The sequence below is a fragment of the Cavia porcellus genome, unplaced genomic scaffold (genome assembly GCF_034190915.1).
Source record: "Cavia porcellus strain 051 isolate PalLab524CR breed Dunkin Hartley unplaced genomic scaffold, mCavPor4.1 scaffold_9, whole genome shotgun sequence".
Taxonomy (NCBI): Eukaryota; Metazoa; Chordata; class Mammalia; order Rodentia; family Caviidae; genus Cavia; species Cavia porcellus.
Window position 1 is genome coordinate 71,197,115 of NW_026947492.1, and position 14,766 is coordinate 71,211,880.

The following is a 14,766-nucleotide window of genomic DNA, read 5'->3' on the forward strand; positions in this document are numbered from 1 at the left end:
ATCAAGAAGCCCAGAATAAAGCCTTTCCAATTAATAAGTGAAAACTTTAAAAGGCTTCAAGGCCACCTAATGGGGAATCATGATTACCACATATTTTTATATATTTGAATCATTACTTACATTAGGGAAACTATTCGGTATTCACACATGCGAGACTGATTTATTTCACTTATGAGTATGGTCTCAAGCTGCACCCATTTTTTGATAAATATCTCAATGTGATCCTTCTTTATAGCTGAATAATACTCCATTATATAGAAATACCACAACTTTTTTATCCATTCCTCAGTTGATGGACACTTGGGTTGTTTCCAAGATCTGGTGATTACAAATTGTGCTGCTATAAACATAGCAGCACATATATCCCTGTGGTATGATGCTTTCAGTTCTTCTGGGAATATGCCTAGAAGTGGAATAGCTGGAATAAATGGGACTTTCAATTCCAACTTTTTGAGAAATCTCCAGACAGACCTCCACAAAGGCTGTACCAGTCTACACTCCCACCAACAGTGCAGGACAGTTCCTTTTTCCCCACAGCCTCTCCAGCATTTGTTGTTGTTGGTTTTCTTGATCCTGGCCATTCTTTCAGGAGTGAGATGGTATCTCAGTGTGGTTTTAATTTGCATTTCTTTAATGACCAATGATGATGAGCATTTTTTTATGTATTTATTTGCCATTTGCATTTCTCATCTGAGAATTGCGTATTCATCTCAGATGCCCATTTTTGGATTGGATCTTTGAATTTTGGAGGTCTGAGTTTTTTTAATTCTTTATATGTTTTAGACAAGAGTCCCTTTTCTGAGAGAGAGTTCACTAAAATCTTTTCCCAGTTTGTGGGTTTTCTTTTCACTATGCTGGAGATTTCCTTTGACATGCAAAAACTTTTTAATAAGAAGTGGTCCCAGTTATTGATTCTGGGAAGTATTTCCCGTGCAGTTTGAGTCCTATTCATGAATTCTCTACCTACTCCTATGTCTCCAAGGTTTCTACCCAATTTGTCTTCCAATAGATTTAGCGTTTCTGTTTTAATATTCAGATCTTTGACCCATTTAGATTTTAATTTAGTACATGGTGATAGACATGGGTCTAGCTTTAGTTTTCGGCAAATGGAGAGCCAGTTTTTCCAGCACCATTTATTAAAGAGACTGTCGTTCTTCCAGTGAACCTGCTTGGCTCCTTTATCAAAGATAAGGTGGTTGAGTGTGTTTGTAGTTGTGGTTGTATCTTCTAATCTATTCCATTGATCTTCAGCTCTGTTTTGATTCCAATACCATGTTGATTTTACTACTGTTGCTTTGTAGTATAATTTCAAGTCAGGGATTGTGATGCCTCCTGCTTTGTCTTTGCTGCTTAGAATTGCTTTTGCGATTCTAGGTCTCTTCTGGTTCCAGATGAAATTTAGGAGTGATTTCTCTAGATCTATAAGGTATGCTGATGGTATTTCTATTGGGATTGCATTGAATCTGTATAAGAGTTTTGGGAGAATCGCCATCTTCACAATGTTTGTTCTTCCTATCCATGAGGAAGGGATGTCTTTCCATTTTCTGAGATCATCTTCAATTTCCTTTTTCAGTGTATTATAGTTTTCACTGTATAAGTCTTTCACTACTTTCGTAAGAGTAATTCCTAAATATTTCATTTTTTTGCTTGCTAATGTGAATAGTCCAGTTTCCCTTATTTCCCTCTCTGTGGTTTTGTTGTTTGTGTATAGGAATGCTATTGATTTCTGAGTATTGATTTTGTATCCAGCCACATTACTGAATTTATTTATTGTATCTAAGAGTCTTTCAATGGAGCTTAGGGGGTCTTCTATGTAGAGTATCATGTCATCTGCAAACAATGACAACTTAACTTCTTCTTTTCCTGTCTTTACCCCTTTTATTTCTCTTTCTTGCCTAATTGCTCTGGCTAGTACTTCCAGTACTATATTAAATAGGAGTGGTGATAAAGGACATCCTTGTCTTGTGCCTGATTTTAAAGTAAAGGCTTTCAATTTTTGGCCATTTAGTATGATGCTGGCTGTTGGTTTGTCATAAATGGCCTTTATTATATTGAGGTAAAGACCATCTATTCCAATTTTCTGTAGAGTTTTTATCATGAATAAATGTTGGACCTTATCGAAGGTTTTTTCTGCATCTATAGAAATGATCATGTGATTCTTATTTTTGGCTTTATTGATATGGTGGATTACATTTATTGATTTGCGTATGTTGAACCATCCTTGCATTCCTGGGATGAATCCCACTTGGTCATGGTGTATAATCTTCTTGATGATTTGCTGGATCCTATTTGCCAATATTTTATTGAGGATTTTTGCATCTGTGTTCATTAGGGAGATCGGTCTATAGTTCTCTTTTTTAGTTGGGTCTTTCTCAGGTTTTGGTACTAGAGTGATATTTGCTTCCAGGAATGACTTAGGAAGGATTGCTTCCCTTTCAATTTCATTGAATAGTTTGAGGAGTGTCGGCATTAGGTCTTCTTTGTATTTCTTGTAGAATTCTGCAGTGAATCCATCTGGGCCTGGGCTCTTCTTGGTGGGTAAGGACTTAATTACATTTTCAATTTCAGTAACCGAGATTGGGTTATTCAGCAATTTTGCATCCTCTTGATCTAGCTTTGGCACCTCATATGCTTCTAAGAATCTGTCTATTTCTTTTGTGTTATCAAACTTTTGAGAGTAGAGGTTTTCGAAATAGGTGTTGATGATCTTCTGTATTTCTATTGGGTCTGTAGTGACTTCTCCTTTTCATTTCTTATTGCATGAATTTGAGCTTTTTCTTCCCTTTTTTAAATAAGGTTGGCTAGGGGCTTATCGATTTTATTTATTCTTTCAAAGAACCAACTCTTTGATTTGTTGATCCTTTGGATTGTTTTCTTAGTCTCTATTGCATTGATTTCTGCTCTGATTTTTATAATTTCCTCTCTTCTTTTGGCTTTGGGCTTGACTTGCTCTTCTTTTTCTAGCTGTTTGAGGTGTAGCATCAAGTTATTTATTTGTATTCGTTCTGTTTTCCTGATGTGGGAACTCAGTGCATAAATTTTCCTCTCAGGACGGCTTTCATTGCATCCCACAGATTCCGGTAAGTTGCATCTGCATTTTCATTTTCTTTTAGGTATTGTTTGATTTCTTCTTTAATTTCTTCTGTGACCCACTGATTACTCAAGAGTGTGTTATTCAGTTTCCATATGTTTGTGGGATTTTTGCAGTTTGTTTTATCATTAATTTCTAATTTCAGAGCACTGTGATCCGATAACATGCAAGGGATGATTTCAGCTCTTTTGCACTTGTTTAAATATGTTCTATGAGCTAATATATGGTCTATTTTAGAAAATGATCCATGTACTGCTGAGAAGAATGTGTATTCTGATGTTTTTGGGTGGAACATTCTGTATATGTCTATCAAACCCATTTGTTCACAGGTATGATTCATTTCTGTTATTTCTTTACTCATTTTCTGTCTGGTCGATCTGTCCCTTGGTGTCAATGGCGTATTAATCCTCCTGTTACAATTGTGTTACTGATAATTTGAGTTTTCATTTCTGTTAATAATTGTTTTATATAACTGGGCGCTCTGGAGTTTGGTGTGTATATATTTAAGATAGTTATCTCTTCCTCTTGGAGTTTTCCCCTTACGAGTATGTAGTGACCTTCTTTATCCTTTATGGTCATTGTTGGTTTAAAGTTCACGTTGTCTGCAAACAGAATGGCTACTCCTGCCTTTTTTTGGATTCCTGCTGCATGAAGAATTGTTTTCCATCCTTTGACTTTCAGTCTGTGAGTATCCTTCTGGGTTAGATGGGTTTCCTGTAGACAGCATATGGTTGGATTTTTTTTCTTGATCCATTCTGCTAGTCTGTTTCTTTTGATTGGTGCATTGAGACCATTTACATTAATGGTTATTACTGTTAAATGTTGGTTAATTGTAGGAATCCTATCTCTCTGCTGTTGCATCTTTATCTTTCTGTTCTGTTTAATTATTTGCTTTGCTTAGTGGTTTTTTCCTTTGTGTATCTAAACTGTCTTTCAATATTTTTTGCAGGGTTGGTTTGGTGTTCATGAAGTTCTTCAGCTGTTCTTTGTCATGGAAGTATCGTATTTCACCATCTATTTTAAATGATAGTTTTGCAGGGTATATCAGTCTAGGTTGGAAATCATTTCGCTTTAGGATCTGGAATACTTCACTCCATGCTCTTCTTGACTTTATTGTTTTTTTTTTTTTTTTTTTTTTTTTGTCTTTTTCGTTTTTATCGGTACCAGGGATCGAACTCACGACTGCCTGCTTGCAAGGCAGGCGCTTATGCCGCTGAGCTAAATCCCCAGCCCCTTGAGTTTATTGTTTGTGATGAGAAGTCTGCTGTGATTCTGATAGGTTTTCCTTTATAAGTGATCTGTCTTTTCTCTCTGACAGCTTTTAATAATCTATTCTTGTGTTGGATTTCTGGGATGGTGATTATTATATGTCTGGGTGTAGTTTTATTTTCGTTATGACTATTTGGAGTTCTATATGCTTCACTGATCCTGATGTCAGTTTCTGATTTCATGCTTGGGAAGTTTTCAGCTATTGCTTCTCTAAATATCCTCTTGATATCCTTTATGTTGTCTCCTTCTTTTTCATTAATCCCTATCATTCTTATGTTATTCTTCTTTTCATCATCTTGCAGTTGTTGAATTGTTGTTTCCTGATTCCTTGTTATTTTTAAAAGATCTTTCCTTTCCTGTTCACTAGCTGCAATCCTGTCTTCAAGGTCTGAAATTCTATCTTCACTTTCATTAAGGCGGTTTTTACAACTTTCAGTGGAGTTTTTTATTTCCTGTATATCTCTGTGCATCTGCATTATGTATTCTGTTTGTTTCTTATATTGCTCATCTAGGGATTCTATCTTTTTGTTTAGTTCCCCCAATTTTTTTATCTGTGTTTTCTTTAGATATATTTAGAATCTCTTTCATTTCTTTTATCATTTCTTCTTTTATCTGGGATATTATTTCGAGTTTGAATTTCTTTAAAGCTTCCTGGAGTTGCTTGTCAACTTCAGTAGCTATTGTGTCTGATATATGAGGAGGATGGGATATATTTTCTTCTAAATACATTCCTCCTAGGGTTTCCTGAGATGGGCTGGAGGTTTGAGGTTGTAATTTGGTCTTTCGTTTTGTCATTTTCCTATATTTCTGTGTTTCAAGTGTTATTTGAAAGCCTCCTCAGGATCTGTTGAAAATCCCCTTCTATGTTTGGAGCTACTGAGACTCTGGCACCACTCTACCCCAGGCCATTGGGCCTGCAGAACCAATGGCCCTCCTCTGCTTGTTCAGAACTCCACGGTTCCAGACAAGCTGGGCCTCAGGGACACTGTGCGCCCACCTGCCCCTTGGTAGATCCACAGCTCTTGGATCGCAGCCGGGTTAGGCTACTCACCACAGGCTGCAGTGCCTCAGGAGCCTCTGATCCCTCCCTGCTTGCAAAGATATCCACAGTCCTCCAGACAAAGGAAGGGCCTCCTGCAGCTACTCCGGATCCACCCAGCTCCTCCTCTGCACGCAGATGGCTAGGCGCGGCTGGGCACAGGCCGAGGTGCCTCAGGAATCTGGGATCCCTCCCTGCTTGCAGAAATATTCACTCCTCCAGACAAAGGAAGGGGCTTCTGCAGGCACTCTGGATCCGCCCAACTCCTCCTCTGCACGCCGATGACTATGCGCGGCTGGGCACAGGCCGAGGTGCCTCAGGAACCTGGGATCCCTCCTCCTCCAGACAAAGGAAGGGGCTTCTGCAGGCACTCCAGATCCGCGCAGCTCCTCCTCTGCACACTGATGGCTATGCGCGGCTGGGCACAGGCCAAGGTGCCTCAGGAACCTGGGATCCCTCCTCCTCCAGAAAAAGGAAGGGGCTTCTGCAGGCGCTCCGGATCCGCGCAGCTCCTCCTCTGCACACCGATGGCTAGGTGCGGCTGGGCACAGGCTGAGGTGCCTCAGGAACCTGGGATCCCTCCTCCTCCAGACAAAGGAAGGGGCTTCTGCAGGCGCTCCGGATCCGCGCAGCTCCTCCTCTGCACACCGATGGCTAGGCGCGGCTGGGCACAGACCGAGGTGCCTCAGGAACCTGGGATCCCTCCTCCTCCAGACAAAGGAAGGGGCTTCTGCAGGCCCTCCGGATCCGCGCAGCTCCTCCTCTGCACACCGATGGCTAGGCGCGGCTGGGCACAGACCGAGGTGCCTCAGGAACCTGGGATCCCTCCTCCTCCAGACAAAGGAAGGGGCTTCTGCAGGCGCTCCGGATCCGCGCAGCTCCTCCTCTCGACCATATACTTTAAAAAAAGACCCACTGCTGCCCACTAGACATTGACTTCTAGATATACGCACATTACATTAAGGTGCTAACATGCTCTTCAGCGATACAAGACTCCACCCTCACTTCCTTTAATTCCTTCTCATCTTCCAGTAGGAAGAAGTGTAGCACAGCCATTGAGACTACACATTCAGCCTCCTTATTCCTGAACAGAAAGCAATGGAATCATCTTATACATTTGAAATCCCTGAGAGTCACTGTCTTTCCATTAGAATGTATTTCTATATACACTATCTATGAAGAATTTACTGAAGCATGAATCACAATATGAGGAGCTAAAAAGCATGTGAAAATGCACACAAATGTAGGTAATCTGTACTGAATATATTTCATCCTCCAACTCTGGAGCAAAAAGTATTAAATCTCAACTAAGTTTACTGTCTCATTTCAATACAGTGCTCTGCATCAATTCGCAGAAGACATGTTGCAGGACCACACAAGTAATTGCTTGGCAGGAGGCCAAGGAAATGTCAATTAAGATAAAAGCCTTAGCTTTCAAGGGATAAAGGGGTCCTCCAGAGGTAGCTGCTTCCCTTAGGCATTTACTTTAAGGAAGGGCACTTCTATAAGGTAATACTCTGTGGGTGGGGATGTAGCTCTGGGTTCAATCCCTAGTTCTATATTATAAAACTTTCTAAAAAAGATTAGTATAAAAAAGTACAGTATAGGCAGACAATATATCTTATAATCTAGACAATATATTAGAATACAGATGTAATGCATTCAGTTTCCTTTTTAATTGAAAACCTGATAAAAACAATAACAATGGTTTCAGATGACAGTGATCAAATGAAATAGCTTAGATGAACCCTGATCTTCTGCAAGGGTTAAGGACTGGCCAAATGATCAAAAAGGAATACAATGTGCTATTAATTGTGTGAAAAACAGCATTCAGTTCATGTTGCTAAACATAGTTCTGTTTCTGCAGTATAAATGCTCTACTTCTCATCACTGACCAAATGCTTTGCTAAAACTCTGCTTTTGGCTTGTGTTTTGGGTTCTGTTAATTTTATTTCCACCTCCTGATCTCTGTCCACTGGAAGGTTCTGTTTCCTCCATGCTGGCCCTTGAAGCCTCTTCTTCCATCTCACTTTCCCCTGAAGCCATGGTGAACTTCCTGACCCCTGCATCCTTGAAATCATTCCTGTGGTCCTTCAGGCTCCAGCTGCTCTGTGGCTACAGCAAGCTGCCAGTATCTCGAGTCATGCTATTTCTCCTATACTTCTGTGTGTGCATGGACATGAAAAAAACACTCAGCTTCCCTTTGAGAAAGACCATTTCCTTCTTTTTCAAATTTTTTCCAGTTGCGCCTTAAATTTTTTCCAAGCATAACTGGCATTTGGCATTTCAACTGAGCACCATGTAATCATGATCACAAAACCTGTCACTGAGTTGATCAAAGAGCACTGGTCAGTACTAATATAACACCTGAAATGTGGGCCAGTGCTGCTACCACAGCTTCCAGCTTCCTTGAATATTTGAAGTGGCCAATTGCAGTGGGATGCACAGAATCAAAAAGCCTGATAGCATCTTTGCTAAGAGCTTTTATTATTTCTGTTGGAGATGGGATCCCTATTTGTTTAAATTTAATTCCTCCTTTCAGGTCCACTCGTACTGATATACTTCCTTGTATTGATAGAAGCAAATGCTAACTCCTGTCTTGCCAGCCCTGCCTGTTTACCCAGAACAATGAATGTAGGACTCTACATCTTTGACAGACAGCTTTGTACAACCAAATCAACCTCAGGGATATCTAAACCACACACAGAAACATTGGTTATCACCATACCTCCAAAATCACCGTTTCTAAAACCTCTTAGGGTGATTTCCCTTTGCTTCTGTGGAAACTTTTTTGGGTGATTTCTTTTTGTTTCTGTAGAATGTATCTAAATAATGATTGAACATTCTGCTTTATTCACACATTCTGTGACAGTTCCTGGTCTTCTTTGTTGGTTTCACAGGAGAAGATAGTGCACCCTTCGTGACCACTGTACACTTGGATCACATCTCCAATTACTGCTGCCCTCTGAGTCCAATAACACTTGATGGCCAGATGCTCCATGGTTATTGCTGTTTTTTGAGTCTTTTTACTGTTATAACTTGGGCCCTGGTATAAAATCCAAGGAGGCAAGAGACCAAAAATTTAGGTGGCAAAGGCTTTATTTTCAGGCCTGGCGACCAGTCTCCGGGAGCCAATTTGGAGACTGTCCCCCAGAAGCTGAAGGGAGGACTTTAAAAAGGGGCTCAAGGAAAGGGCGGGGGGAGAGAAACAAAGAAACCTGTAGAGCCATCAAACTTGTTGACCCGAGTCTGGAAACTGTATTGCTGTCCACTTAGCTCTGACAATCTAGGGAGTTCCTGGTGTTTTTTAAATTACTCCCATCCTTCAGACTGACATTATCTCAGAGTGGCACGTCTGCAGCAATATTTGGAGAAGAAAGTGGAGAGTTAATTATCTCAGGACAGCTTGTCTCCGCTAGTGAGTGTGAAGGGGTCACGAGTTATGAGACGCTGGAACTTAAGTTTTACAAAGACCTGATATCTAACTCATTTGATACATACAGAACAAAAGGAAAGCACCGATTGGGGTTTGGGCCATAGTATTACCCGGTAATTTCTTTAAGCTAAGCAGTTCTTAAAATTGGGGCAGGCTCATTTTAGGACAGATCATCACCGGGTCGGGGGGAGGTCACCAGAAACCCAAATTCTTTATGGCCTAGATAGATAGGTGAGGGGAGAGGGAGGCAATAAGGTGCCATACAGAACAGAAAACGGCAGTAATGTGTCAGGGTCAGGGTAAAGGGTTAAACTCACATGCAAATCTCTCTGCACACAAGCAGATTACTTTAAACAAATGTAAATTAATTGCCATTCTAGTTTTCCTTAGCTCTTTAGCGGAGAATAGAGGCGCCTAGCAGTGATTAACAACCCTTGTTAGCTTGTTTTAGCACAGCTTCCGTAGTTTGTAGAGGGCAACAATGGTTAACATATCAATTAGTTGAGATTCTTGCAATTCTTTACAGGGGAGAGTGTTGCTCAACATATCAATTAGGTCACTTAACATATCAGTTAGGGAAAAAGGAAAAAACAAACACATTTAGTAAGCTCCTATACAGGTTTGCTATAATACACATATAACGAAGCTATTTTCTTAGAGTACAACATTTACCAATTAGGTATACCTGTTCATATGCTGATTTCAGATATTTCTTGGCAACATTAGATACGGAACTTGGGCAAGTTGCAGAAAAAAACAATGTCTGAGGATTGTCTTCAGAATCTTCCTTGTATGTCACACTTAAACGCTTCCATTTGATCAACAAAACCCATATCTAAATCTGGTCCATTTCACCTAGAATTATATGCTTAGATTTGGAGAGAGCTAACTTGCCATTCTGTAAGTGGTCTTTGATACAACCAGGAGTCCCAACCAAGATACCAACCCCATTCTGCATTTGTTCAATATGACCTCCCTATGGCATTTCATCATAAAAAAAGCCACCACCAATTTTTGAGAAGTCACCAAAGTCTCTTCTTACTTCATTTGTCAACTCCCTTGTTAGGTACAAGAACAAATTCCTGGGGTGGGGGAGAGGTCCCTCTTCCTGTCTTGCAGCTGCCCCTGAAATTTCTCTATCAAAGGAATGGCAAAGGAGAATGTTTTCCCTGTGTCTGTGTGTGCCTGTGCAATTAAATCTTTTCCAATATAGACATGGTGAAAGGTCTCTACATGTATAGGAAACAGGAAGATCACGCTACATGCTCTGAAAAGTTGAGTCTCCTCAGATATGAAAAAAACTAGAGAAAATGCCTTCTTTTTGTTTCACAGGTATTTCCAGCTCTGGCTCACTGTTACTTTCTTCACTGGCAACAACATTAGAATGAGCTTCAGGATGAGAGAACCCATTTTTAAGCTTGGGGCTTTTCTTTCCACTTTCTTCATTCACTTCTTTTCCATCTTCATCATTTTGGACTAGAAGCATCTGTATTTTCTTCAGAAAGATCCTCAAATTTTATTGCTTTTTTAACTTTAGGAGAGACAACTTTCTCTTCAGTGGGCTCCTTTTGCTTTTTGTGCACTTTAAGTTTTAGTGGAAATAACTTCATCTTCTTGTCTTTCTCTTGATTTTTGACCTTTTTAGATTCAGAAAGATTCACATCAACTTCAGAAGACCTTGCTTTCTTCTTGACACTTTTAGCTTTGAAAGAAAGAGTTTCTTCTGTTCCTTCTGGCAACTCCTCAGTCCTGTTAGATTTTGGCTTCTCTTTTGTATCTTTTTTTCTCATTCCATTTCTTTTCCATGGACATGTTTGATTCCAAATCAGTGTTACTATGGAGTTTGCCAGGCATCACTCAGCACATGCTGCCTAGGGCAACCATATGTGAAGGAAGAGCTGGAAAGGCTCTAATTCATTCCTATTTTCTTTTTGTGTGTGTGTGTGTGTGTGTGTGTGTACATATAAACGTGCTCATTGGGGGTTGAATTTAGGGTTTCTTACATACTGTGTGCTCCATAAATGAAATATGCAAACAGCCTCATTTCTTCTCTAAGCTTCAATAGATTGTGTCTTCCAAGGAATTGGTCCATTTCATGTAGTTATCAAACTTGCAGGCCTTGACTTGTTTCTAATGTTCTTTCCTATCATTTTAATGTCTGGATTCAGCAGCTATGGTCTCATCACTAGTCTAATATTAGAATTTGTATCTTCACTTTTTTCCCCCTCTAACCTGTGTTATATTCTCCACGTTTTTAGAAAATATTTTCAAAGGAAACAATTTTTGTTTCACTGACTATTTTTCTGCTCATTTTCTGTCTTCCATATTTTTGGTTTCTAGTTTAATTTTTATTATCTCTTTCCTGTTTCTTCTTTAGACTTCTCTTCAATTTTTAAAATGGCACCTTAAACAAGTGTTTTCTGATCATTCTTCTTCTCTAATTCATGTGTTTAATGCTTTAATTTTCCCACTGACCATTGCTTTCACTGTAACTTACAAATTTTGATGCATTTCTTCTATGGTACAAATATCTTCCAATATTCATTTGCTGTGGTAGGAATAGCTCAAGCTTTCTGGAAAGTTATTAAGTAATGTGGGTTCATCCTTAATGAAATGGATCAGTGCTTTATAGAAAGCTTACACGGAAAAAGTTAGATCCTTTTTTGCCTTTGGGAGAATGGAAGGCTTGTGCCTTCCACCATGTGAGAATGCAACAAACAGAGACTGAGTAAAGCACTCACAGAACACTGAACTTGTTTAGGTCTTAGGCTTGGATCCCTGCTTCCAGAAATAGATTTCTATTGTTTGCATATTGCTTATCCATGGGTATTCTGTTAAAGTAACACAGACTGTAATAGTTTGATAGTGACACAGTCAGATTTTAACCTTTCATTTACCTCTGTTGGTAGAACTCTTGATTTTCTTATTGCTGTACTCAGAGGTTACATTAAGATTTGCAGCATGAATCCTTGATTTTATTCACTTTAAGTTTTAGATTCAAATATTAATGGCACCATGAGGATACAAAGGACAATACAAAATTAATATAAAATGGTGTTTCAGATCTTATTTGGATAGCTACAACAGAATAATCAATAGTTGATCATTTATAAGAAAAAGAAACTTTTAACTCACAGAATTAGAAGTGGGGAAGACCAAAATAAAGACTCTGATACCTGACAATGACCATATTACTAAGTTATCACATAGCTGAGAGGAAAGGAGAGAAATGCAAAATGGATTAATTTCACTCTTTGATGATGGCATTTATTACACAGTGAAGGCATAGTCTTCATGAATTAATCATTTCTCAAAGGTCTTACCTTTTTATTTTCTTAATTTTTTAAGGATCGTATCTTTTAAAGCTACCACAATGGCATTTGAATTCCAACATGAGCTCTGGAGGAGATAAACATTTAAAGTAAAACGTACCCCAGGATGCTAAAAGTTCCCATTCTAATACGTAAACAAATGTGCTCATTCTATCCCAATTGCTCCAAAACTCTTATTTTGAAGACAGCAAACAAACCAAAACAAAAACAATAATTCAGAGTTTCAAAACAGGATAATAAGAAATTAGCATTGGTTAATGTATTGCATACTGTCTTCTAAGTATTTGCTCAGACTACAAGACATAGGCATGAAAAATTAATCAATCAATGTAAGAATCAGTTGAACCCTTTCATGAACTAAAATTATTTAGTAGTATAATTATGTGAGCTATCTTTTGTATATATGTGTGTATATTTTTTCTCTTCCTTCCCTTGATTTCTCCTTTCTTTCATCCCAGTTATTCTTTCTTTGTGAGAGGTTTCCCTTTTCCAATATCTATTGCAGATTTTGTATCTTATTTAGCTTTTTACACAAAGGAGACAAAATGATGCTTACACATGCATGTTTCATTTATTTTACATATGGTGAAATAAATTCATTTACCAACAAAAGCCTTGTATTTGTCCTTCTTTATAGCTCAGTAATACTTTATTACACAAAAATATCACATCTTTTTTTATCTATTTCTCATTTGATGGACATTTGGGTTTTTTCAAAGATTTAGTTATTACAAATTGTGCTGCTATAAATAAGGATGGACATGTTTAGCTCTGGACTGATTTCCACAATTGTTGCATCAGCCTGCATGCCCATAAATAATGAAGAAGAGTACCTTTTTCCTCACTCTCTCAACCATTTGTTATTGCTTGATTTCTTGAAATTGACCATCATTCCTGGGGTGAGATGGAATCTCAGTGTTTTTTAATTTGCATCATGTTGAACTTTTTTTCATATAATTGTTTGCTATCTGTATTTCTTTATCTGAGAAGTGCATATTCATCTCAGATGACCATTAAAGATTAGATTTTTAAATTTGGGGGGTTCACATTTTTTTTTTCAATTCTTTATATGTCCTACACAGAAGTCCTTTGTCTGTGGGACTATTGTGTAAAAATTTTTCCACTTTGTGGGTTGTATTTTCACTTGATTGGTGATTTCTTTCAATGTGAAAAAGTTTTCTAGTAAGATAAGATCTCAGTTATTGAATCTTTGGCGTACTGTCCCTTCAATTTTTGTTTCATTCATGAAGTCTCTGTCTGTATCTGTGTCTTCAAGATTTTTGTCTACTTGTCTCCCAGTAGATTCAGTATTTCATTTCTTGGATGACCAATGGTATTGAACCTTGCTTCATATATTTATTTTCCATTTGTATTTCTTTATCTCAGAAGAATGCAAAAATGCTTAATGTATTCCAGAATCAACTCAAAATACAAAAGTCCAGACTGTAGTCCAAATCAGAAATGAGAGAAACGTAAGTTACAGTGTATTCTGTGGCAAATTCTTCAGCTGTGAGTCTGTGAAATCCAATGTCTTAATTTCCTTTAAAAAAATGCAATAGTGAGATAGGTGATGATTTTCCATTTCAAAGGGTGCAAAGTAAGTCCTATTGGATAGTGTTATTAATCAACACTAAATCCAGTTTGTGAAATGATCTCTTCCAAATTCATGCCCCAAATCTTTGACATACTGGGATAAGGTTAGTGTCCCCAAGACTTCAAGCAACCCTGTCCCTATGGATTTGCTGGGTTCGGGCCACATGGCTTATCCTACCAGCTGTAGTCTCCTGTCTAAAGCTCCCTCTGCTGGCATTGTACAGTGAGGGACTTGGAGGGTGGTCTCACATAAAGATTAATTAAAATGGATGAAGAGCCTCTTGTATGGTAGCTGTGTCCCTGTGGTACTTCTCTACAGCATCCTGAGAAATCCAGGAGGAAGCAGCCATAACTCAAAATCTCACTTGGTGCATGTCTGGAGAATGAGCATCCTGTGGATGAGAACAAGGTTTGACTTGTGTCTTCCGCAGTGGTGATCAGCACCAAACACACGAATAACTAACTGGAGGCATAGCTAGGACAATATGGAAGCGTTATGCCAAAATGAGGCAGCTGAGGCAGCAGGAAGTAGCAAGTTCTGGAGTTCTCTAAGTCTTTTGAACTGCTTTCTTGAAACTGCTGTGCCTTCAAGAGCCCAGTATTCTGGGTCATAATGTAAGTGGCAGCCTGAAACTCTTCTGAAAAACATTGGGATTATTCCCCCCCCCCTGTCTTAATGAATAGCATTTGTCTTCCTTTTATCATACTAATGTCTATCAAATTCTCTTTTGATCACATGTTTGTTTATTGTTTAATACTGCATTTTTATTCATATACTCTGTAACCAGGGTAGTATGTTTTGGAATCATTAAATTATGCCCTGTTTTTAATTATAAATTTCACTTTTAAATTATTTCTTTCTGTCATTGTATTAGGTTACGCAGTAGAGAGAAAGAATGCAGCTCCTTGAGTGCTTTTCTACATTGAGATTTCATCAGTTAAATATATTAGTTTATCACCCCGAGATTTTGCCTTTTGCATACTCCTCAGGCAAGATACTACTGAT

At 38.6% G+C, this 14,766-nt stretch overlaps 1 protein-coding gene and 1 pseudogene across 2 annotated transcripts in view; one reads left to right on the forward strand and one right to left on the reverse strand.

Annotated features, from left to right (window-relative positions):
* The window catches only part of LOC100729032 (interferon-induced very large GTPase 1-like), a 42,315-nt gene that overhangs the window by 16,186 nt on the left and 11,363 nt on the right, over positions 1-14,766 (forward strand). The gene's annotated exons all lie outside the window — the stretch shown is intronic.
* LOC100729309 (nucleolar RNA helicase 2-like) lies at positions 7,287-10,689 on the reverse strand (annotated as a pseudogene).